Source organism: Malaclemys terrapin, chromosome 10, assembly GCF_027887155.1.
Source record: "Malaclemys terrapin pileata isolate rMalTer1 chromosome 10, rMalTer1.hap1, whole genome shotgun sequence".
In the NCBI taxonomy this organism is placed as follows: domain Eukaryota; kingdom Metazoa; phylum Chordata; order Testudines; family Emydidae; genus Malaclemys; species Malaclemys terrapin.
Window position 1 is genome coordinate 40,020,416 of NC_071514.1, and position 21,877 is coordinate 40,042,292.

General features: G+C 48.2%; 1 protein-coding gene across 1 annotated transcript in view; it reads left to right on the forward strand.

Moving 5' to 3' along the window:
• The first annotated feature begins 19,072 nt into the window (after nucleotides 1-19,072).
• The window catches only part of LOC128843928 (sodium/nucleoside cotransporter 1-like), a 54,267-nt gene continuing 51,462 nt past the window's right edge, over nucleotides 19,073-21,877 (forward strand). The window contains exon 1 of the mRNA XM_054041069.1: nucleotides 19,073-19,167. The gene's annotated coding sequence lies outside the window, so the exon portion shown is untranslated. The remainder of the gene's footprint in view (nucleotides 19,168-21,877) is intronic.

The window sequence follows — 21,877 nt, forward strand, 5'->3', positions numbered from 1 at the left end:
TGGACCAGCTCCTGCGCTCCACTCAGGACTAAATCTAGAGATGCCTCTCCCCTGGTGGGTTCCCGTACCAGTTGCTCCATGAAGCAGTCATTTAAAGTATTGAGAAATTTTATCTCTGCATTTCGTCCTGAAGTGAAATGTTCCCAGTCAATATGGGGATAATTGAAATCCCCCACTATTATTGGGTTCTTAATTTTGATAGCCTCTCTAATTTCCCTTAGCTTTTCATCATCACTATCACTGTCCTGGTCAGGTGGTCTATAATAGATCCCTTATGTTATATTCTTATTAGAGCATGAAATTTCTATCCATAGAGATTCTATGGAACATGTGGATTCACTTCAGATTTTTACTTCATTTGATTCTACATTTTCTTTCACAAATAGTGCCACTCCCCTCCCTGCACGACCTGTTCTGTTCTTCCGATATATTTTGTACTCCGGTGTGAGGGTTTACGCCCCTCCTTACAGGGCAGCACGGCCTAGTGGCCAGAGTCCATATAACTGCCCCTAGTTGCAGGGCAGTACGGCCTAATGGCCAGCATCCATACAAGCACTCCTGGTTGCAGGGCAGCATGGCCTAATGGCCAAAGTCCATATAAGCGCCCCTGGTTGCAGGGCCGTAGGACCTTACTACTGGCTCAGCAAGGGGGTCCTACCAAAACACGCTGAGGCTTACCAGGGTCAAGGTACCAGTCCGTCACCTCCCCCGGGTCGCTCCCTACCGGCTGGGGAGTTGGGGTCTCCCACAGATCCCAGGGTTCTCTGTGAGTCTCCGGATCTGTCGCCTCCTCTGGTTCCTCCCGCAGTAGGGGTTCATGATGGCCGATAAAAGCCTCTGTTCCTTACAGCCCCGACTGAGCTGAGTTCCCTTCTTTTATACTCAGTGAGCATCTGGAGCATGCCCAGTACGAACAGAGTGGGACTTCCTCTGTCAGAGCTACTGGTCTGACATCGCTGGGGCCAGTGCGGGGTGGAGCTGCCCCATCACACACCCTCCCCCTTAAGAGGGACCCCTCTGGTTGGTCCGCCCCCTGTCTGGAAAAGAAGTCCGCGTTAGCGTGTGCCTTATCCAGGTGATGAAATACACGGAAGTCATACGGTTGCAGCGAGAGGTACCAACGTAGTATCCGGGGGTTCGCGTCCTTCATACTATTTATCCAGAGTAAGGGGACGTGGTCTGTGATCAGCCTGAAGCTATTCCCCAACAGATAATAACGTAGGGCGTCGATGGCCCATCTCACTGCCAGGGCTTCTTTCTCTATTGTGGAGTATCGTTGTTCCCGGGGGAACAGTTTACTGCTTAAATACAGTATCGGGTGTTCTTCCCCGTCCGACTCCTGGGAGAGTACGGCCCCCAGGCCTACTTCCGAGGCATCTGTCTGAAGTATAAATTCTTTTGAAAAATCTGGGTGTCGCAGGACCGGTTCATGAGTGAGTTGTCGAGGCTGTGAGTTCTTTGTAAGGTCCGACAGGGGGGCAGCTATGGATGCAAAGTCTGGCATGAAGTGATGGTAATATCCAGCTAGGCCCAAAAACTAGCGCATTTGCTTCTTCGTCTTGGGGATGGGTACATCTCTGACGGCTGGCACTTTGCTGATTAGAGGCGTCAGTTTCCCACCCCCTACTGTATATCCGGGGTAAGTTACGTCCTCTTTCCCGAGGTGACACTTCGCCGGGTTGGCTGTAAGGCCGGCTGATCAAAGGGCCTGCAACACCCCATCCAGATGGTGTAGGTGGTCCTCCCAGTTGTCGCTATAGACTACGATGTCGTCTATATACGCCGCCACATACTGGTCGTGGGACTGTAAGACCTTATTCATCAACCGTTGGAATGTAGCTACGGCTCTGTGTAGCCCGAATGGCATCGTTATAAATTGGAAGAGGCCGAACGGGGTTGGGAAGGCAGTCTTCTCCTGGGAGTTTGGGGTGAGGGGGATCTGCCAGTATCCCTTGGTTAGGTCTAAGGTTGATAAGTACCTCGCTCCCCCGAGCCGCTCCAACAATTCATCCACCCGTGGCATCGGATATGCGTCAAAGCGGGAGATAGCATTGACTTTTCAGAAGTCAATACAAAAACGGGTAGTCCCGTCAGGCTTTGGGACTAAGACAATGGGGCTGCGCCACTCACTCTTTGATTCCTCCACAACCCCCATCTCCAGCATTGTCTCCAACTCCTTTTGGACAGTGTCCCACATCTTCCGGGGTTACAGGTCTCTTACCTTCTGACCTGGAGTGGTTGCTATATGATGGCTCATCAGAGCAGTTCGCCCAGGGTGGGAGGATAAAACATCGGGGAACTCCCCTGTCAATTGTTGAATTTGCTCTCTCTGTATAAGGGCAAGGCCCACCCCTAATGTCACCGGCCTCGGGTCCGGGGGATCCCCTACTAGGGGTCCAAGTTCTGATTCCAGGGTGGATGGGCCAATGAGTAGGGCTTCCCTGGTCTTCCAGGCCTTCAGAAGATTTACGTGGTATATGCACGTCTCCCTCCATCGCCCTGGTAGCCGGACCTCGTAGTCTACTGGTCCAATCCTCCGGATTACCTCGTAGGGTCCCTGCCATTTGGCTAGCAGTTTTGATTCGGCTGACAGCAACAAGAGCAACACCTAATCCCCGGGAATGAAACTCCGTCCCCTAGTTCCTCAGTTGTAGAGGTGTTCTTGGTTGGCTTGTGCCTGTATCAGGTTCTCCCGGGCGAACGCACCTAGCATTCATAGCCTTTCTCGGAGTTGCAACACGTATTGGGTGGTCCCGTGGACTCAGGTCTCCTGGGCCTCCCATTCCTCCTTCAGGAGGTCCAGGATCCCCCGGGGCTGCCTACCATACAGGAGTTCAAAGGGTGAAAATCCCGTTGATGCCTGGGGTACCTCCCTGATGGCGAACAGCAGGGCTGGTAACAGGGTGTCCCAATGCGTAGGGTCCTCCTCCACGAACTTCCTTAACATGGGTTTGAGTGTACCGTTGAAACGTTCCACCAGGCCATCTGTCTGGTGATGATAGACAGATGTTCGGAGGGTTTGTATATGGAGGAGGCGGCACAATTCCGCTATCAGTTTAGAGGACACGTTCGTGCCTTGATCTGTCAGGATTTCCATTGGTATCCCGACTCTAGCAAAAATCTTCACTAGTTCGGTAGCGATCGCCGGCGCTGTGGCCGTCCTCAGGGGTACGGCTTCAGGGTAACACGTCGCGTAATCCACTACCACTAGGATGAAGCGAATTCCTGTCTTACTTCTGTCCAGGGGTCCGACCAGGTCCATCCCAATCCTTTCAAATGGTATGCCAACGACTGGCATAGGGATCGGGGTACCCGGGCCACTCCTTTTGGTCCCGCCAGTTGGCATTCTGGGCAAGACGCGCAGTAGTCTCACACCTCCCGGTGTATGCCAGGCCAGAAGAACCAACGAGCTATCCTCTGGAGGGTCTTCTCCCGCCCCCAGGTGCCCAGTCCAGGGGTTAGCATGGGCTAGACGTAGGAGGGTTTGTCGCAGCCTTCGAGGGACCAATAGCTGGCGGAATGTCTCCTGGGCCTGCGGTTCCTGTACTATCCAGTACAGGTGATCTTGCCATATCTCAAAGCGTGGACCTTGTGGGGGCCCAGGGGTCGAGCCTTCGTTGGGACTGGGGCTGGTGGCCTGTTCCCAGGCCCTACTTAGGGTCGGGTCCTCTCTCTGTTCTTGCACAAAGTCCACATCCCGTTCCAGTTCCATTTGAGCATCCTCGACTGACCGGGCCCTTACAGGGGGGTTGGTCGCAGGGGGTTCTCCCGGAGCCGATGTCCCTTCTCCGGGGTCATCCCGGGGTGTGTGTCCAAGCAGCCCCACTCGTGGGGGCCTCAACCCGTCAGCTCATGGGTCGGGCGGTTGGTACCTCTGGAGAATCTCCCCGAAGCCCGTCCAGTCTCGTCCCAAAACTACCGGGTATGCCAATCTGGGGGCCACACCCACACGAAGGTCCCCCGCCCAGTGGCAGACTTCTATCTTCGCCCAGGCCGAGGGGTAAGGGCGGATGTCCCCATGTACACACTGTAGATGTATCTGGGTGTCAGAGAGTTTGAGGTTGGGGACATGGAGCATGATGGAGTGTACACAAGAATTTATGAAAGAGTGATATAGAAGCATTTCGCAATGTTGCAAATCATGGCCTTGTGGATAGACAGAAAGCAAAGTGGGGTATTCTTTCTCATCCCCCCCCACCATGGTAATACGATGAATATAGCCTCTGTTTCATTCCATTGGAAGATACTTACACACCTGCTGGGCCAAGCTTGCTGCCTGGGACTGTGGGTGCTATAAGTGGCCAGAAGTGGGCCAAAAGGAGGAGGACCATGCAGGAGCTTTTGGAGATAGCGGCATGGAGGAGCAAAAGTAGGATAGGGAGGTGACACAGCATCAGTCAGACTGGTATTGCAATACTGCATCCAGTTTTGGTGTCCATCTTTGAAAAAGATGTTGAGAAATTGGAGATAGGGGAGCAAAGAGCCACAAAATGTATTGAGGGTTAGAGAAAAATGTCTTCCAGTGAGCTATTGAAATAGCTCAACTCGTTTAGCTTATAAAAGATCAAGAGGTGACTTCATTGAAGTGTTGAAGTGCCTTAATGGAGAGACAGTATCAGGTATCAAAGGGCTCATTAATCTAGCAGAGAAAGGCATAACAAGACCCAGTGGCTGGAAACTGAAAAAAGACCAATTCATATTAGAAATAAGGCACAAATATTCAACAGCCAGGATGATTCACCACAGGAACAAACTACCATGGAAAGTGGTGGAATCTTTATCTCTTGAGGTCTTTTAATGAAGACTAGATGCCTTTCTGGAATGTGTTTGGTCAAAAACTAACTTCTGTGCTATACAGGAGTCCTGTGATATGCAGAGGATCAGATTAGATGATCTAATGGTCCCTTCTGGTCCAAAAGTCTACTAATTTATGAAAAACGGAGTTTAGCATGGGGAGCAACCTCTGATGTTTTAATGTGTAACCTCACAGATCCCTAGAATCAACAGTCATTGAGTGGGGTGATCCACAGGGAGCAGCTCAAACATCCAAAGGGACTGGCCAAGGGAGGGTGGGTGCATCAGTGACATCTCAAGCACCTTTGGCAAGACCTCAGCCTATTGGTCAAAGGTGGTGGGGAAAATGGTAACCTCACAGAGAGATGCTGACATCAGCTAGGCAGGACAAGGGCGCAGGGCTGGGACCACTTCAGAGACCCCAATGGCTTTGCTGCAGCAAGTCTCCTTCTCGAAGACTCTCCTTGAGGACTGAAAGAGAATTCTTGTTCACATACATGAGCACGAGGAGGAACTTCTTTCTAGTTTTCTCCTTTCCTTTTACTGATTTTAGTAGAAAAGAGACATCCCTGTTTAGAAGGCAAGAGCCTCCGAGAGGTTTGGAACCCATTCAGTCTGATCCACCTGGTGCTGGCTGAGTTCTTGGTATGGAGAACACTAGTTTAAGGTGGCAGAATTTTATTCCCCACCTAGGACTTTTTCCCTTAAATCACTGGGGACATTGGGGTTTCTCCTTTTTGGTTTCCCTTTTCCTCCCTCCGTCCCTCCCTCCCTCCCTCCTTTCTCTTCTTTTCTTGCTTCTTTTGTCCTTTTCCCTGCTCCCATTCCACCACCAGGAGCTGGGGGAGGGCACTGCAGCTCTCATCCTGGGCTGGAATATTTACATCTACAGTGAACCCCTCTGGTGGTGACCTGGGCCATCCTTTGGGCTCTTTGGTGAGACTCATAGACTTTAAGGTCAGAAGGGACCATTATGATCATCTGGTCTGACCCCCTGCATGCTGCAGGCCACAAAGCCGTCCCTATCCTTTCCCTTGACTCTGCTGTTGAAGTCCCCAAATCCTGTGGCTTAGAGACTTCAATTGGCAGAGAATCCTCTTGCTAGCGATCCCTGCCCCATGCTGCGGAGGAAGGCAAAAAACCTCCAGGGCCTCTGCCAATCTACCCTGGAGGAAAATTCCTTCCCGACCCCAAATATGGCGATAAGTAAGACCCCGAGCATGTAGGCAAGAGTCTCCAGCCTGACCCTTGTTAGCCATTATACTGTATACCTGCCATGGCACGGTATTCCTTTGGCTAAAATCATGTTTTTCCATTAAACCATTCCCTCCATAAACTTATCTAGCTTAATCTTAAAACCAGACAGGTCCTTCGCCCCCACCGTTTCCTTCGGAAGGCAGTTCCAATATTTCACCCCTCTGACGGTCAGAAACCTTCGTCTAATTTCAAGCCTAAACTTCCCCACTGCCAGTTTATATCCATTCGTTCTCGTGTCCACATTAGTACTGAGCTGGAATAATTCCTCTCCCTCCCTGGTATTTATCCCTCTGATATATTTAAAGAGAGCAATCATATCCCCCCTCAGCCTTCCGCCTCTCAGTCTCTACCCTGATTGGCTGAGCAGGGGGCTATTGACAGGGAGGAGACTCAGGTCCTTGTTGTTCTCTTTTAAGACCAAGCAAATAAGTAATAACCAATGATATGTTTGATTAATTTTTCTGCTTCTCTGCATGAATTGTCTCTGAGCAGTTCATGATTCTCTCTAACATTCCAATTCTTCTAAAATACTTGCTGCATAATAATTCTTGGTCTATAGATTATCTGAGAGCACTTTATTCTGATCATTCAATGTATGAAATTCAAGATGTGGTGGTTAGTTTGAAAGTCAGGACTCCTGGCTCCTGTTCCCAACTCTGCCACAGACTGTCTGTGTGACCTAAGACAAGTCACTTTGTTATTCTTTCAAATTGTTAAGAGCAGCAACCACTTAGCTCAGATTGAAGCGTCTCACCTAATTTTCTAGATCACAGTGTCTCCTCTTTGTGTGCAATGAGACAATTTAACACTGTGACAAACAGGAGATGCCTTTGTTTTGCAAACAAATATTTTTGCAAAGAATTTTCATTCCACTTGTTATGATTTCAAGAAACAAACTGGTTTAGTCTGAATGGGATTTTCTGACAGAAAACGGTTTCCATGAAAATTTTCCCACTGTCTGGATTTCTGAGCTCTCTGGATCCCTGCCTCTGCGGGGTTTGTTGTCTGTTAATTAGAACAGGAGTCAGGACTGTTGGCTTCTCTTTCTGGCTCTGCCACCGCTTTGCTGTGTTGGACCTTGCGTAGGTCACTTCCCTTCTCTGTACCTCAGGATTCCCATCTGTCCAATGGGAATATGGACAATTCTCTACCTCCAGGCAGTGGTGAGTCTGGGTGAGAAGGGGCCTCAAAGCTCTCTGCAAAGGAGAAAGGGCTGTTTCAAGGTGTTTCAAGTTGACTGCCTGTTCTTTCCTCTCATGTTGGCACCATTATCATAGCTTTGATCTCTCATGTCAGCTATCGCAATTCCCGTATCTTCCAGCTTTTTAGGAAGCACATTTGTCATACCAGCTCTGTAGTATCATCATGTCAATACATTCTAGAAAATGCTCTCTGACAGTCACCATTGCAGGGACATTTTCACTAGGTTCTGTTGTTATTACAAAACGCACCATTAAAGTCATTTGTTCCATACGGCTGCTGTCAGGTATGCAGTCCAGAATAAGAGTAATATCTTGCTGACTTCAGATCTGCCACAATCTTCTGTTTGACTTTTGTTGCCAGTAACTGTATGATCTCATTTTGAATTCTTTTTCCAATGTAGTGGTATGTATACATTTCTTGGGTGGTGACTCTTCTTAGATGCTCCTGGAGTACAGCATCAAACTCATCCATCAGCTCCACAATTTTAAGGAAGTTTCCATTGTTTGGCACATACAGCTGAGCTGAAGTGCCACGCAATGCTAGGTTTTGAGTAGCAAGCCTTCTCACAATGGCAATGAGCCTTTTCAGATCATTTTGCCAGTAAAGAGAGTCTGATGCAATCTTCTCTTGATGCTGATCATCTATAGTGGCCTTTAACCTTAGTCTCATCTCAAGCTCTTTCCACCTATGGAATGCTCTCTGGTAATTTGCTGTCTTCCCATGGCATGCCAGATTTCTAGCCAGATTTTCCTAGTCCTTTGTTCCTGTAGAACCCAATGTGGCTAGAACATTAGACTGGAAGAGTTTGCAACAAAAACAGTATGCAGCATTCTGGGGTTTTGAGTACATAAGCCAGGGGTCGGCAACGTTTGGCATGCGGCTCACCAGGGTAAGCACCCTGGTGGGCCGGGCCAGTTTATTTACCTGCTGACATGGCAGGTTCGGCCGATCGCGGCCCCCACTGGCTGCGGTTCACCGTCCCGGGCCAATGGGGGCGGCGGGAAGCCATGGCCAGCACATCCCTCGCCTGCGCCGCTTCCCGCTGCCCCCATTGGCCCGGGGTTCTATCCACAATGACTCCAAGATCTTTTCTGAGTGGTATCAAGTAATTTAGACCCCATCATTTTGTATGTATAGTTGGGATTATGTTTTCCAATGTGCATTACTCTGCATTTATCAAAACTGACTTTCATCTGCCATTTTCTTGCCCAGTCACCCAGTTTTGTGAGATCCCTTTGTAACTCTTCACAATCTGTTTTGGACTTACCTATCTTGAGTAATTTTGTTTTATCTGCAAACTTTGCCACCTCACTCTTTACCCCCTTTTCCAGATCATTTATGAATATGTTGAACAGCACTGGTCCCCAGTATAGCTCCCTGTGGAACCCCACTATTCTGAAATTCTCCATTGTGAAAACTGACCATTTATTCCTACCCTTTGTTTCCTGGCTTTCAACTAGTTACTGATCCATGAGAGAACCTTCCCTCTTATCCCAAGACTGCTTACTTTGCTTAAGAGCCTTTGATGAGGGACCTTTTCAAAGGCTTTCTGGAAGTTCAAGTACACTCTGTCCAATAGATCACACTTGTCCACATGTTTGTTGACCCCCTCAAAGAATTCTAAGAGATGGGTGAGGCATTTCCCTTTTCAAGATGTTGAATCTTCCCCAACAAATCACGTTCATCTATGTGTCTGATAATTCTGTATTAGCATTTCACACTAATTCTTTACTATAGTTTCAATCAATTTGCCTGACACTGAAGTTAGGCTTACTGGCCTGTAATTGTCGGGATCGCCTCTGGAGCCCTTTTTAAAAAATGGCATCACATTAGCTATCCTCCAGTCATCTGGTACAGAAGCTGATTTAAGTGATAGGTTGCATGCCACACTTAGTAGTTCAACAATTTCATATTTGAGTTCTTTCAGAACTCTTGGGTGAATACCACCTGGTACTGGTGACTTATTTTACTGTTTAATTTATCAGTTTGTTCCAAATCCTCCTCCATTGACACCTCAATCTGGGACAGTTCCTCAGATTTGTCACCTAAAAAGAAAGGCTCGGGTGTGGGAATCTCCCTCACATCCTCTGCAGTGAAGGCTAATGCAAAGAATTAATTTAGTTTCTTCACAATGGCCTGGTCTTCCTTGAGTGCTCTTTTAGCACCTCGATGGTCCAGTGGCCCCACTAATGGTTTGGCCGGCTTCCTGTTTCTGATGTACTTAAACATTTTTTAGCTGTTGGTTTTTGAGTCTTTTTGCTAGTTGCTCTTCAAATTCTTTTTTGGCCTGCCTAATTATACTTTTACACTTGACTTGCCAGAGTTTATTCCTTTTTTTTTTTTTTCAGTAGGATTTGACTTCCAGTTTTTAAAGGATGTCTCTAAAAGTCTCTTTTACTCTGTTTAGCCATGGTGGCATTTTTCTTACCCTCTTACTATTTTTTTAATTCGATGTATACATTTAATTTGAGCCTGTATTATAGTGTTTTTTAAAAGTTTCCATACAGTTTGCAGGTGTTTCACTCTTGTGCCTGTTCCTTTTAATTTCCTTTTAACTAACTTCCTCATTTTTGTATAGTTCCTCTTTCTGAAGTTAAATGCTACTGTGATAGACATCTTTGGTATCTTCCTCCCCACAAGAATGTTAAATTTAATTATTTTGTGGTCACTATTACCAAGCATTCAGCCATATGCATCTCTTGGACCAGAGCCTGTGTCCCACTTAGGACTAAATCAAGAATTGCCTCTCCCCTTGTGGGTTTCAGGACTAACTGTTCTAAGAAGCATTCTGCCTCCACAGCACCTCCTTGTGGCCTGCCATGGCACCACTTTCCCTGCCTCAGTTTCACTTGCACCAGACTGAAGAGGGAACACCATTTAAAATGTCTATGCCATGGCTGCTCCCCCTGCTGCCCAGCCATCCTTTCACCACTTTCTGCATTATCCCTCACCCATGCAGAATCATCTCATAGCACCTGGCCGGAGGGAACTATGTGAAGGAGGGAACTTTCTCTCCATCTGGATTTCCGTTCTGAGACTGAGGCAGTACATCATTAGCTCCTTTGAACAAACTCACATCAAAAGGGAGCCTGGGGCCAGAAGAATCTCTAGCAAACACTAACTGATTCTCAGTAAACACAAGGAATCATGAGTCAATAGAATGAATTACTTTACAACATATGCCTATAATTAGCATGATGTAGAATCATAGAAGATTAGGGTTGGAAGAGACCACAGGAGGTCATCTAGTCCAATCCCCTGCTCAAAGCAGGACAAACCCCAACTAAATCATCCCAGCCAGGGCTTTGTCAAGCTGGGCCTTAAAAACCTCTAAAGGATGGAGATTCCACCACCTCCCTAGGTAACCCATTCCAGCTTCATCACGCTCCTAGTGAAATAGTTTTTCCTAATATCCACCCTAGACTTCCCCCACTGCAACTTGAGACCATTGCTCGTTGTTCTGTCATCTGCCACCCCTGAGAACAGCCTAGCTCCATCCCCTTTGGAACCCCCCTTCAGGTAGTTGAAGGCTGCTATCAAATCCCCCCTCTCGCTTCTTTTCTGCAGATTAAATAAGCCCAGTTCCCTCAGCCTCTCCTCAAGTCATGTGTCTCAGCCCCCTAATCATTTTCATTGCCCTCCACTGGACTCTCTTCAATTCTTCACATCCCTTCAGTACTGGGGGGACCAAAACTGGACGCAGTACTCCAGATGTAACCTCATCAGTGCCGAATATAGGGGAATAATCACGTCCCTCGATCTGCTGGCAATTTTCCTACTAATGCAGCCGAATATGCCGCTAGCCTTCTTGGCAACAAGGGCACCCAGCTGACTCATATCCAACTCCTTTTCTGCAGAACTGCCACTTAGCCAGTCTGGGAAGTGCTGGGCCTCCCTATCGCTAACTCCTCCCTTCGGAAAAGAACATTTAATCATTTTAAATGACTGTTATAAAAACACTGTAGAACTAGCATTTGGGGCCCAGGTTTCATATTGCCACGTAAACTGTTACCCAATATAATCTCGATGGTATCTTTGCACTCCAAGGTCTCCTGACTGTCTGCAGAGGCAGCTTGGCGCTACAGTATGGAAAACAGTCTGGAGGCACGTTAGCAAATCGATTTCTTTTTTCCTAGTAATGTCGTAGGGATTAAAGGTTAAATCTGTTGCTTCTGCTATCACTGCTACACACACACATCCTGTTTTGGCCCTTGTTTGGAATTACTGCTATGAAACTGATTTTCTTAGGCCAATCCCCTACATGCTAGGAGCTACCAAGAAAATACCTTAATTACCCACCTCTGAGATTTCATTCTATCTGAAAAGCCAGGCCTACCCAGAGCGCAAGGCGCTTTTATCAAATCAGTGCCACACCGTACGGGCATGATGTTTCACAAGCATATTCCCTTGAACTGGTGCATGATATTTCACAAGCACATTCTCTTGAACTGGTGCAGGCTCTCACTATCTGCTTAGTTTTGTTGCTAGTCATGAGCCACTATGCAGCCTCCAAGCACATCCCCTTGTGGTGTAGCATGCCACTGCAGTCCCTAGCCTCAGTTCCCCTTCAGGTTCCTGCAAAGACCTGCTAAATGGGAGTGAACAGTGTAACACTGTTGCAAAAAAAGCGAACATCATTCTGGGAAGTATTAGCAGGAGTGTTATAAGCAAGACACAAGAAGTAATTATTCCGCTCTACTCTGCGCTGATTGGGCCTCAGCTGGAGTATTGTGTCCAGTTCTGGGGACCACATTTCAGGAAAGATGTGGACAAATTCCAGAAAGTCCAGAGAAGAGCAACAAAAATGATTAAAGGTCTAGAAAACATGACCTACGAGGGAAGATTGAAAACATTGTTTAGTCTGAAAAAGAGACAACTGAGGGGGGGATATGATAACAGTTTTCAAGTACGTAAAAGGTTGTTCCAAGGAGGAGGGAGAAAAATTGTTTTCCTTAATCACTGAGGATAGGACAAGAAGCAATGGGCTTAAATTGCAGCAAGGGCAGTTTAGGTTGGACATTAAGAAAAACTTCTGTTGTGGTCAAAGACCCCCACGCAGTGATTTTAGTTCAAAGACTCAAGCCTGAGGCCAGTTTATTGACATACATACCAGTGCACTGGGGTGCAGTCCGAAGACTGACACCCCGAGTACCGCTCGCAGGCGGCTTTATTGCATTAAACCGCAAGCAAAGTACAAACAATATGTCATGAGTTAAGAAATTAGAGTTGGGGTCAGTCCCCCCCCCCCAAACCGCGAGTTAAGAAAGTAGGGTCGGGGTCAGTCCCTCCCCTAAACCGCGAGTTAAGAAACTAGGGTCGGGGTCAGTCCCCCCTCCCCCTTCTCCCCTGGTACCTTCCTCATTATTTTCTGAGAATTGGGTGTTTATTTGGGTAGAGGGGCGCTTGGTGGTTTTCCCCAGGGGTGGTACTTGGCACCAGTTTGGGTACATTTCTCAAGACACGTTATTTTCAAGGGTCTTTTGGTTAAAGATTGGGGGGGGGGGTTTTCCATGGGACGCCTAAAGAGGATCTATGATTGGCTATTTTTGCAGATAGCTGGAATCACGGAGTGGGTCACAGATCACCCAAAGAAGAAGCTGCATGAGTTAAGAAATTGCATTTAGCTAAAGTTACCTATTGCTTCACACAAGTGGTTATTTCATTAGTCATGAACATATTTCATTAGTGCTGCTGCTGGGGCTTTTCTTTTTTTATTCTTTCCCTCCTTGCCTCCCCCCCCTCCTCTGGTCATGACCCTTGACCGAGTTTGGCAGGGAATTGTGCAGTCTAGTCTAGTTCAGGCCCTGGCCTGGGCTCTGGCCTGTACTGCTTTATGTAAGGGTAGTTAGCATAACAGATCTCTGTTGGAGGGTTTATTTTGGGGCCTTCAGATTCACAGCTCTGGCTATTAAAAAGAAGGTTCCCCTCTGCTCTATTTCCCCACACTTCCTAACTGTCAGGGTTTTTAAGCACTGGAATAAATTGCCGAGGGAGGTGGTGGAATCTCCATCATTGGAGATTTTTAAGAGCAGATGAGACAAATACCTGTCAGGGATGGTCTAGATAATACTTAGTCCTGCCAGGAGTGCAGAGGACTGAACTAGACGACCTCTCAAGGTCACTTCTAGTCCTACAATTCTATGATAAATCATCCACTCACTGCCAAGGTCTTTGAAAAAATAGTCCCCCTTTTCTGGGCTCTAATTTACTGAATCTCATTCAGCTCTCAGAAAAGGCCCCTCCCTTTCACTCTCCCTCTCAGGTTTAGGTTCACAGTCCTCATTTCAGAGGCTCGTCATAGAACACCAGTTCAGAATTAAAGTCTCAGCCTGAATCACCAGTGCCAGCGATCCACACAAGTTTTGTACTGATGTAACTATTTCAGCTAGGGGTCTGATTTTTTAAAAATCAAAGTAGTTTAATCAGTGCAAGCCCAGTGTTGACACAGTTGTACTTGTATAAAAGTGCCTTAATAACCAGGCATAAGCTATACTAATGTAAGCCCCTTTATAGTAGCATAACTGCATCCAGACTAGAGGTTGTACCAGTATAGTATGACAGACCCAGACCAGTGCGGTACAGGAGTCTGGTAGAGGGCAAATATACTGGTCACTGGCTGAACAGTTGTCTGTTCCCTGAGTGACCAGAGCAGGGGCTGCACTAGAGTAATCAGGAACCTGCTAGAACCAGTTCAGGCAGACAGGCTAATTAGGACACCTTGAGCCAATTAAGAAGAAGCTGCTAGAATCAATTAAGGCAGGCTAATCAGGGCACCTGGGTTTTAAAAAGGAGCTCACTTCAGTTTGTGGTGTGAGTGTGAGGAGCTAGTAACAAGAGGTGTAAGGAGCTGAGAGGGTATGCTGCTGGAGGACTGAGGAGTACAAGCATTATCAGAGACCAGGAGGAAGGTCCTGTGGTGAGAATAAGGAAGGTGTTTGGAGGAGGCCATGGGGAAGTAGCCCAGGGAATTGTAACTGTCATGCGGCTGTTACAGGAGGCACTATAGACAGCTGCAGTCCACAGGGCCCTGGGCTGGAACCTGGAGTAGAGGGCGGGCCTGGGTTCCTCCCAATTGACCTGGACTGTGGGTTCTTCCAGAAGGGAAGGTCTCTGGGCTGTTCCCCAACCCACATGGTGAATCTCTGACACAAGAAAATCCGCCAATAAGCACAGGACCCACCAAGCTAGAGGAGGAACTTTGTCACAATAGCTATATTGGTTTCAAACCAATAAAGTTAATGTGATACAAAAACTGCGTGTAGACTAGCCCCAGCTCTCACCAGGCACTGGCCCCAGACATCTAAGGAGACACCTCAACCCTAGTTCTTCCCATTTCTTTGACTAAGTACAGCCCTACAGCTGTGACGAAAGAGAGATGGTGGCCAAGGAGAAAGAGGTGAAGGCAAGAGGGAGTGGGGAGGGAGGAATAGGACAGAAGGGTATGGGAAAACAGGGGAAAGAAGGAAAAAATACTAAATGAAAGTAAAATGATGTTGCCCCACATAAGTAAGGGGTAGGGAAGGAAATTTAGATTTGTGGAAACTTAAGGAGGAACTCAGGCACTAGAGTGATGGGGATGACATGATGTGATCCTAAAAACCCCTTAATGCCCAGTGACAAAGGGGTCACTGCCATGTATCCGCAACCTCTAGCAGGCCTGACACACTCACTACACCTAACACATTGCTGTCACAGTATTTATCTGTAAAGTCTGTCATGTGAAGTGTCAAATCCAAGCTGGCAACAAACTGATCATTAATATCATTGCGTGATGTATGTACGGATGGTGTGTAAAGCACTATCGCGGTGTGCTGGAAGCGTTGGCATGTGGTGACCTTTTTAGATAGATGAAAAGATTTTTTTTCTAAATGTACACATTGCCATTAATAAACCAAATACATTCATTTTGAAAATACTCGTAGTCAAATATAACGAAAGCTGAGACTGCACAAATATATGATTACCTCACTTTTCTACTGAAATTGAAAATCCATTTTTAAGAAACTTCCCAGTGACCAAGTTGTCAAAATCTTGTAAGATGAGCAGATACCTTAGTTGGTCACTAAAGCCAAGTTGGACAGGCATTGGCCATGCTGGTGTTGCGTGTGATTGGCTTAATGCACTTTACAGTTGAAAAAGACTTTTCCACCATGGCCGGAGCATAGGGAATAGTCAGAATTAAGCCAGCTAACTTGTTGACCTTAGACCCTCAAGAATATAAATCTAACATGTGACTAGTTCTATATAAGGCAAACGCACCTTCCCTTGCAGCTGGTCTGAGTTGTACACAGCACACAGTTCAGAACACAACCACTTAATGTCAAAAATATTCAGCCAACATGCTTCCAGAGATTTGAGAGATCTAGAAAATGCATCTAGAAGTCTTTGAATCTTTTTGGATTCAGCAACTGGACAAATTCAAGTTTCTCTCCACTTTCAAATTTACTGACAGCTGATAGTGTCAATAACCTCCAAAAAGAGACATTTTTATGTTGTTTGACCTTCTCTTGCTCTTTTTTTCTGAGGTTCATTTGCACCTACCTCTACCACCTCTTTCCAAAATTCATCAAATGTTTATCACATTTGGTGAATTTGCTCTAATGTCTCACCAATCTGCTGAATAAAAAAACCAATAACATACATCTTGGTTTGAAGAACGTCAAACACTTCTGTCACTTTAAATATGTCACTGTAGAGGCAAAGGAAAAACACAGACTGAAACACATCAAGCATGGCCAGAAAACCCTTGGCAGAGGAGAGAGACTGAGCACCCCAATCTGCTGAGTTTTGCACCACACTTTTGAAGAGTTTGATTAGAGCTTCTCTGCTCTGCTTCACAGTTTGTACAAGCCTTGAATGAAAATTCCCCCCCTTGTGGTACAACGAGAAGGCATTTAACTGTGTTTAGAAGTTCAGCCTCTTTTGGAGATAGAAAGAGAAAAACGCAAGTATTCTTTCTAAATTTTTGAAGAAAATCCGACATTTTCAGATACCATTTGCTGCAAAACTGAGGACAAGATTTAAAACACAAGCACAGAACAGAAGAACATATGAAAGAGAAGCATATAAAAAAGGTAGTTTTCAAGGTTACACTTCAAAATAGAGTCGGGAGTTTTAATGAAGCAGAAACAGCAGGGGGACATTTTGTTTTTAAGTATCTTAAATATTTAACTAGATTTCTTATTTTAGAAAATGTACAGTTTCAAATTAATTGTGTGCATAATTATTTAAGGGCTTTGTTTAAAATGGCAGTTACAGTGTGCATATCATTTCTCAATAGTGTGCTCTATGAATTTCCAGATTCTCCCGTATACAAGTTTAGTGGAACCTGGTTACCACTTACTGACTGCTGCTTACCTTGGTCCCTCCCTCCAGTGCATGCCTGGTGTCAGGAGCGGCGGAATCTCCCTGAAATGGGGGGGCCACTAGTGCCTGGATTGTGGCCCCGTCTCCCCGCACTGCCCTTTCTCCCCAAGCCCCCGCCTTCACATTGCCCCTTCTCTGCAAACCCTGCCTTCACACCCCCCCATCTCCCCGAGGCCTCATCCTCACACTGCTCCTCCTCACCAAGCCTCTGCCCCTGCACACAGCCCATTCCCCCCGAGGCCTACCCCGCCTCTTCCCCTGAGGCCCTGCCCCCCACTTGCTCCTCTCTGCCTCCATCACTCCCCCTTATGGCCAGTAAAAATTGATAGGGCCACGGCCCCTGGCTCCTCCTGTTCCGACACCCTGCTTTGTGTGTTCAATTACACACATGGCTGACATTCCACAAAATGGCTTCCTCCATATGGTGCGTGTGGGGTCATGCTGTTCAGATGGCAGCATTTTAGATGGCAGCATTTTAAATGGCATCTTCCACACTCATTCAGGGGCTGTATGTAATCTGCCTGCAGGCTCCCAGTTTTTTCTGTAGCATGCATTGCATGCACAGATGGCATGCCCCTCTCTGGGAATATGTTCCTAAAATATTCATTGGAGACAGTATTGATTAACAAGTTTGCCCTAGACAAAGGAATTTTGACTTACCTGTCTGCCTTGGAAATTGTTTTGCATCAAACATTGTTAAACCAGCACAAAGGATGCTTCATTTGCATTTTAGATCAACAGAAGAACAAGGTACCAGGAGGACGAACAAACAACATGGCATCAGCATCCTGAAGCCCAAACAGCAGGGGAGAAAAACCTTATTTGGGGATGCACTTCAAAATATATTTTTTTATTATATTACTGGACTATAAGACGCAGGGGCGAGACTCTCTTAATTACCCATCACTTAAGGGACAAAGGGACCAGGGCTCCTAGAATCTGTGAAAGGTGGATCCCTCAGCCATGTGGGTTAGGGACACTGAGAACTAACTGCAGGTGAGACATTGTCTGAGATCAGGATTATCATTTACTAAGTTCTAGACACTGGAAAGCTGGTTTTATTTTTGTTTTATTGTGGCCACTTCCTGTTCCTGTTATCCTTGCTTAGAATCACTTCCAGCTCTGTTCTTGATTAATAAACTGACTTTTGGTTTTGCCATAAAATTATCTCAGTGCTGCGTATTGAAGTAATGTGTGGGTCTTCAGCTGAACTGATAGGCTGGTGTCTGCACTGTCTCTTTGGAGACAGTGGACTTGGTATTTTTGTGGGCATCCAGTGAGGGGGCTGGATGCTGCAGAGGAATGCTCTTCCAGGGGGGTTGGGAACTGGGATGCACTGACTGTTACCTGCAAGGCAAAGTTAAGACTGGCAGAGTCTCGAGGTGTGTACTGAGGAGGTGGACAGACTGGTGTGGCAGGGAGTTGACAGGCTGTTTAAGCTCCAGCAAAACTGTCTCTGGCTGAGGCAGAGGGGTAAGACTGTGGCTCCTGGTTCTGAGAAAGCATCCCACAGGGATAGATAGACAGGGCTGAATCAGCAGGGGCAGGGCGGTGTTGCATGTTTAAATTTAATAACGATTCAAGTCTGGCAAATAGGCTCCAGTGGAATTGTTTAATCAAAGATTGTCAATCAGAGATCAGTACAGCACTATACAGAAGGAATAGATACATTACCACCCTTGGTGTCAGGTAAAGAGCTGGCCTCTGTGTCTCTCCCAGTTTTTACTCCCCAACCTAATTTTCACGCCTTTTGTCTTTTATAGAGTGTGACACAGAGAAACTCCTTTTTGGAGAGAGAATTGTTTCCTGTGATTAATTTCACCATGTGTTCTGTTTTTGACATTACTGATGGAATTTCTTTTATGGTGTTCAGTTTGCCTGACTGATGAGTAAAAAGGAATCTCTAATCTGGTTTCTAACACTGTAGAAACTGATGGTTTTTAATGAGTTAGAAACATCTTTCAATGGGTCATTATTTCATCCATTACAGAAAACATCTGATAACAATTATCCCTTATCAATCACCCAGTTTTGTTTATTACATACTTCTGTACACTTTTTAGGTAGCTTGAAGGTGTCTTTTCCCTGGACACCTGGATTCCCACGGACCTGAAGATGCTAAGGATAATTAAATACAGCTCAGCTCCATAAAGATTTTTTTGAGAATTATTATTACGTGAATTAATTTAACATACAAAAAGGGAAAGGGGACTAAGAGGGTTAATATTTACTAACAATGGTGTTTCACAGGGCAAGGTGGAAGGGACAGGGCTACCCACTAAGATTCTTGGGTCTGAGCTTTATCTTCCTGTGTTTACTGTTAACCAAAGTCATTAGGAGTTTAGCTGGAGGAACGTTCAGGAAGGCGCAGACATGTATGGTACCTGATGACCTGGGAAGACGGAGTCCAATTCCTTGGACTTTTCTGTTAATTGATAACCTGCTCCCTTGCCAGCCTGTGGCACAAAGAAATGGGAAGATTTCTGTGAGCACAAGAGAGCCAGGGAATCGGTATTCAACCCTCACAAGAAGGACCAGGTGTCTGTGGTGAGTCACTTGCTAATGGGGTCTGCATGGGGCTGGAGCCAATGGTGAATGGGGCCACCAGGACTGAGGGTCATGGGGCAGGGCTCCAGCTCTGCTAGAGGGATGGGGAGGAAAATGGGAGAGAGAAGGGAATGGGAAACATGAGGATTACAGCAGATGGCCAGGCTGAAGGGGCAATAGGAAAGGTCAGCACCAGGGCAGGGGACAGAGGATGTGGAGGCTCTGGGTTGGTGGTGGTGTTGTGAGGATAGGGCTTGGTTTGAATTTAGTGGACTCTTATGGGTTAGGTTGACAGTACAGAATGTGCCATTCTCTGGGTTCACCTACATTTGAAAGGAATTTTGGATGAACTTGAGGTTTTTCAGGACAAACAGGACTGATAAACTTCAGGAAGAACCCAAATTTTCTGAACTATCTGGTGTCTCATTCCATATTGATGCCACCGCTTTGGAAGCTCATTCACTCAAATTCAGAAGGTGTCATTGAGCAGTGGGGTAGGCGAGGCTGCATCTTCTGTGCATGGTGGCATTGGGACGGCCTGCAGGAGAAAGTAAAGAGCTGAGGTCAGAGATCTGGCTCTATTCCTGTTTTTCCCCCTGTATGACCCTGGGACAGTCCCTTTGTCATGCTGTTCTATGCAGTGGGGATAAAGGCGCTTAGCAGCCTGTCAGGGGCTACACACATTGTGCCTGGCAGGGCTCTGGGCAGCCCAGTGGACAGAGTCACCAGCCATTAACGAATCCATAGGTGAAGTGTAAGTGAGTGCACATGTTCATTAGTCAGCAGGGTTGCTAGCTTTTGCCATTTCATAGATTCCAAGACCACAAGGGACCGTTGTAATCATCTGGTCCAGTGGTGTGCAAACTTTTCCTGTCAGCCCCCCACACCAGTAACAGAATCTGTCTGCGCTCCTCCTCCAATACTGCACAGCCAAGGCTTCCTCAGCGGCGGAGCTGGGGGTAGAACTGGGGATGGGGGAGGAGCTGGGGCTAGAGGCAGAGCTGGGCTCAGGGCAGAGAGGGAATGAGGACAGAGCTGGGCTGGGGGCGGAGCAGGGGGTAGAGTGGAGCTGGAGGCGGACCTGGCCTGAAGGCAGAGTACGACTGGGTCTGAATAGGGTTGAGGGTTGGAGCTGGTCTGGGCACGGAACAAGGTTGGAAGTGTGGCGCTCCCTCCCTGCCCCCCTGTGGGGGCTGGCCTTGCTCCCACTGTGCACCTCCCCAAACATTCCTCCATGACACCCTAGCAGGGCACGCACACAGTTTGGAGACCACTGATCTAGTCTGATCTCCTGTGTAACACAAGCCAAAGAACTTCCTCAAAATAATTCCTAGACCAGGGGTCGGCAACCTATGGCACGCGTGCAAAAGATGGCACGTGAGCCGATTTTTCATGGCACGCTGCTGCCTGCCCGAGTCCCGAGGACACGCAGCCAGTGAGGGGCAGAGCCCGCGCCGCCCCAGAGAGGAGCCGCCTCAGCGGCTTGCCTGTGGGCTCCCGCATCCCCTCACCCGGCGAGGAGCCCTGCCCGGGGGCACGGAGGGGCCGCTCACCTGGGCCGCCTTGGTATAGCTGGCCATGGTGGTTTGGCGGTGCGCCGGGGGAGTGGGTTCGCTGCCGAACACGGTCCCGACTCCTGACGGCAGTAAGAGGGGGCGGTGGAGGCGGGAGAGGCCAGCAGCGGCAGCAGTGCCGGCTGCTGAGCATCCCGGGGAGGAGGTGCCCGGCCACGACCATAGATCGGTACCTGCCGGGAGGAGCGGAGAGTCCCGCGGCCTGGCAGCACTGAGCGCACAGCAGACGTGGGCGAGCGGGAATCGGTGGTGGCCAGAGATCCCTGGGGCGAGGAGCTCACATACCACGGGGTCATGCACTGTCCGGAGTAGCTCCTCCAGACACAGCCAGAGGGGACTCTCTCACCAGGGGGTGCTAGTTGCACTCGTGCGGTGCGCCGCGGGGCCCTGAGTGGGTGAGCTAGCTGGGGGCCGCAGGAGTGGGGGGGAGCCCTCTGCGCTGACCCCCCTCACACACCCTAATCCTCTGCCCTGAGCCCTGACCCCCCCTCACACACACCCAGCCCTCTGCCCTGACCCCCCCCCCGCCCTGAGTCCCGCAGCCTCGCACACCCCCGAGGCCCATGCCCTGAGCCCTGTGACCCGCACCCCCACCAGGCCCCTGCCCTGAGCCCTGTACCCCCCTCACACACACCCAGCCCTCTGCTTGACTCCTTCAGCCCCTCCCCCCCACGACCCCAGAACTGACTCTGGTACCCCCACACATACCCAGCTCCCCCACCCTGACACCTGCACCCCCCTCACATGCCCCCAGCCCTCTGCTCTGACTCTTGAACCCCCCCCCACATATTCTGCACTCCCACACCCCATGCACCCCCCCACATCCTGACTCTTGCACCCCCCACATCCCTGCCCTGAGCACCAAACGGGAACTCCTGCACCCCTCGCACCAAATGGGAGCTGCCCAGGTAAGTGCCCCACACCCAAATCTCCTGCCCCAACCCTGAGCCCCCTCCCTCATTCCCCTCCCTCTGCCAGACCCTTCACCCCCAGCCCCGTGCTCAGTGCACTCCCACCCTCAGCTCAGTGCAGAGAGAGGAAGAGAATGGGCCAGAACCAGGGAGAACGTAGGTACCCATTGTATGTGGGCAGGGCCGGGACCCCAGACCGATAGCGGGCTGAGCGGCTGGCAGGAG